This window comes from Malaclemys terrapin, chromosome 15 (genome assembly GCF_027887155.1).
Source record: "Malaclemys terrapin pileata isolate rMalTer1 chromosome 15, rMalTer1.hap1, whole genome shotgun sequence".
Lineage (NCBI taxonomy): Eukaryota > Metazoa > Chordata > Testudines > Emydidae > Malaclemys > Malaclemys terrapin.
The window spans coordinates 12,261,049-12,265,297 of record NC_071519.1 but is presented as its reverse complement, the minus strand read 5'-3'; the positions used below and the strand labels follow the sequence as shown (position 1 = coordinate 12,265,297).

The window sequence follows — 4,249 nt, the reverse complement described above, 5'->3', positions numbered from 1 at the left end:
CTGAACTGCCCAATGTTCCACATTTGGGAATGGCCGAGAACAATTCTAAGGGGAAGGGGAATGCAGAGCAGTGACACTGGAGGTGCCCAGACCTCCACTGGGGGCGGCGTGGAAATTAATAATTGGAAGATCATTTGCGAAATTAGTCGTCACTGACAAGATTTGTCTCTGTTCTTATTTCATGTTCTGGTGTTATTTAGAGGGATCAGGACATAGATTTACTCTATTAATTAAACACTTAACTTTATTTAACCAAGCCAAAAACTTAGTGTCACTTATTTTTTCTCTGTCCTAGCAAGAATGAATTGAATTTTGTGACTTTCTGGAAAGTGCAGAGAGATTAAATGTGGGGAATTCAGTCTCTGTCTTTGTGAGCTGATGTTTTCCTCGCACAGGTCAGTGCCTGCATTGAAATACCAAGGGGGATCTAAGGGCTGGTGGACGCTGGGCACTTCACTGGCAGAGCGACGTCTCTCAGGGTGTGAAAAATCCACACCCCCAAACCACATAGTTAAGGTGACCTAAGCCCTGGTTAGATAGTGCTAAATAAAAGGAAGAATTGTTCTGTCAGTGCAACTATTACAGGGATGGGAAAACCCCTCCAGACTGTCTGATACTTGATACCCTCCAGACTGTCTACTCCAAAGTGTTATCGCAGCGTCACAGCAGCATTTTAAATGTAGACAGAGTGAAACTAGATCTGGCTCCAGTTTGCACTGTGGCTGCTCAGGCACTAAGACTACAATAATGATAACACTCAAGTGCTTCCATAGTTGGCAGGATTTGAACCTGCGCGGGGCAACCCCAATGGATTTCAAGTCCATCGCCTTAACCACTCGGCCACAACTACCTGACATACAGCTGTTTTACTACATGATGATTCTGCTGTCACTGAATTGTCATTTCAAATTGCTCACACCAGCTTCCTCAGCACACTCACGGCTGTGCGTCAGTGTAAGTGACTCCTTGGCTGAACAGCGAGAATTCCTGCCCATTTCCCTTCCGGCTGGAGGAGGATAGAGTGTGTTTGTGTTAACGACATTGCTGTAGATTGTTGTTCATTCCCCACTCTGACAATTCAGACAGTCCCTTTTCCATTCAAATCTCCAGCCCAGCATCCCAATAGCAGGGGGCAGGATTTCTCTGGGGCACTGAAATATTTCAGGGGGTTAGTGCGTGAACTCAGCCTTGCATTCCACCCTTGATGTTTCATGGACTAACAACAGCAGCAGAAAGAACAAGCCGAGCCAATATCTCCCAGTCAGGGATGCAGGTACCACGTCCCCTCTGTCTGACCATCACCATTGCAGGAGAGAAGGTTCACTGGAATCGAACACCCTGCCTCAGACCAGAGACACAGGGAGGTTTTGCTGTCCATGGATCTGTGCAAAGGAAATTGTGTCTCTGTGTGAAATTGAGGTGGGAAATTAAGCATCCACATGGTGGCCCAATGCCCTAAGGAATGTAGGTGAAGGACTCGGGCTGAGAAATGATTTAACGGGTTTGTATCAATTTATTGCCCTGATTAAAAACTATGTCTAAAAGACAGCCATTGTTGTTAGTACTTGTACCTGTGTAGGGACACCCCAGTGGGTGTCAAGTCCATTGCCTTCACCAGGGGTAGTCGATTATTTTATCAAGAAAGAAATTTCTTGGTCAAGGTCTAAACTCCAGAGAAAACAATACACTGATGATAATAAGAAATATATACAACGATTTTGCAGTCACTATGGGCATAACTATGATGTGTCGTGTTTCACTCTTTATATCTGGCACCACCTCCTTTCCCTTTGGCCTTGTAGTTGACCAAGGGTAAAACTAAACATCTCCTCAGATACCAGGGAGTGTTTGTGTTCATTCCTGTGAGCTACACAGGGGTTTGATTTTGCTGTTTTCAATCCTCCGGCTCTGCTGGGATAAGGAACAATTCAGGCTGTCACTGAACTGAAGGCGGAAGATCTTTTTTTGACAGGGAGAGGGATGCCTCCTCTTAAAGGTGTTTGGCTGGCAGCCCTGGTTCCCAGGTCTCTCTTGAGGGAAGAAAGTTTCTATGCAAAATACCAAAACTTTTAAGGGAGAGGAGGGAAAGGTGAAGGGCACAGGATGGGGCCAGCATGAACCACAACATGGTTCTTTTATGTGGGATGACTCTGAACATTGACTGATCTCCACTCCCTTGTATTTGAAGAGATGTTTAGTTTTGCACTCCGGGAAACTACCAGGCTGAAGCAATTTAATGGATGGTGACACTAGGATTCAAGGGATATTTAGTGTTGTAAAAAGTGTTAAAAACACTTAGCTTCAACTTGAGCTGCCTGTTATTAACGGCTGGTTTCCCCAGGTCAGAAACGCCCTGGGTTCCCTCATGCCTTGGTGGGAACTAAAGGGAGTCGTCCCGTGCTGCCCTTAGCTCCAGGCTGATGTTTCCGGGGATGGGGGTGGAATTGATTGGTTTGCTGTTGAGAAGGGAGCCAGGCCAGTTGTGGGGGAACGAGACCTCCCAGCATCTCCCCAGCCCAACCCAGGCTGCTGCCCTGCCCGAGCCTCTGTCCCCTGGGGGCCCTGCAGGTTTGACTCTGGAGCGTGGAGGGGGCAGCAGCGGAGGCAGAGGACAGACTGAGCTGGGCAGATGCTAGGAGCAGACACCAGAGGCCTATACTGGCTCCCTCCTCAGCACCGAACAATCAGTCCCCTCCCCCACCCCCGCGACAGCAGCCTGGAGCTAAGGGCAGCGCCCACTGGGGGGTTCTCTTTTGCTCCCGCTGGGGTGAGCAGGGACCTGGGGGTGTTTCTAGCAGAGCCATTGGAACTGAACCGGGGAACCAGCTTTTAATAACAGGCAGCTCAAGTTCAGATCAATTTTGTTACAATTTTCTTTATAATATGAAAGAATTCACCAGTAACCGGGCAGCAGTTATTGCAACTCTTCTCTCCTGCTCTTCCCTGCCGTAGAAAGAAACAGCGTTTTGGCTTTTCATGATACAGGAGTCAGGGTCCTTCACTGTCCAGAATCAATGTGCACAGAAGCAACCTGTTGTGTTTCATTTCTTAGTGCCATCGTTCCGGCTCTGGTGCCATCGTGTGGCCATTTCCTTCCCCTCCTTCCTGTCCAAAGCACAGAGCCCAATTCCTCCAGGGAGAGGAGGACATCTTCCTTCTTTCCTTCCTGAACAGCCCCCTTCCTTGGAGAGCCCTTTGCTGGGGTCTGGATGGGGAACAGCCATTTTGAGAATTAATTTAACACCGTATTTGGTGTTGGTTCATAGATTTTACAGCCAGACTAGATCACTATGTACATTCGCTCTGACCCAATTTGTAACAGAGCCCAGAGAATTCCCCCAGTGACTCCTACATCCCTCCCAACATCTTCTGGTTGAACGAGGATGGGTCATTCAGAAAGTCAGTGTGTTTGGATGTAAAGGGGTGAAATGATGGGAAAATTGACCCTTCTTCCTAGTTTAAATTCTGTCACTTCTACATTGGACAATAATACTCAGCTCTTCACTGGCCATGAATGAAAACCAGGTCTGCCATATGAGAGACAATAGAGAACTACAAATGCTCAAACTATAAAAACGTGGCCTCTGCATTATAGGCCACACTCACTGCTGGGGAGCTACACAGGAACAGGGCTGACGCTCAGAGGAGCTCTGCATTTCTGGTCGAAATGGAATTATTTGGGCATTAATTCTATGGGGATGAAGGGGTTCTAGTTACCGGTGCCCTGTCCCTTTCAGGGATTGGAGCAATGCTGGAGAAGCTGACGGGCATGGAGCTGGGGAGCCGTGTGTGCTCCAAGGAGAGTTGTTGTGCTCTGGTGACACAGAGCGGGGGGTGGGGATTTTGTAAGCTGTGGTGTTTGTATAGAGATAAAGTTTACTAACCCCCAGGTTCAAAGCTGTTCCTGCTCTGGGCTGTACAGGGCATTCTTTGTTGAGAGTACAGCTGCCTAGTTGAATATTTACCTGCAGGGTAATGAGTTCCTAGTTCCAATCCAAGTGATCCCCTTTAAAAACTTTTTTGAATGAAAATCGATTTCCAGACCCATCTCCAGTGTGTTCAGGATTTCGCTGAAGGGGGGAGGGGGGGGCTTGAAATGAATTTAAACACTCAGCATTTTCCTGTGCAAATGTATAAAAACCGAGCAGAGCTGTCCAGCAGCTGAAATCAGTTCCAGTCCTCGGCGTCTCTAGGAGGGACACTCTGTATCTGAGGCATGTGGGACACCTCTGGGATGATGACAGGTGAA

At 47.8% G+C, this 4,249-nt stretch overlaps 1 non-coding gene across 1 annotated transcript; it reads right to left on the bottom strand.

Annotated features, from left to right (window-relative positions):
* Window positions 1-768: 768 nt before the first annotated feature.
* On the bottom strand, window positions 769-850 carry TRNAS-UGA (transfer RNA serine (anticodon UGA)). Its single transcript has one exon. It is a non-coding gene; the product is annotated as a tRNA-Ser (tRNA).
* Between the last annotated feature and the right edge of the window lie 3,399 nt (window positions 851-4,249).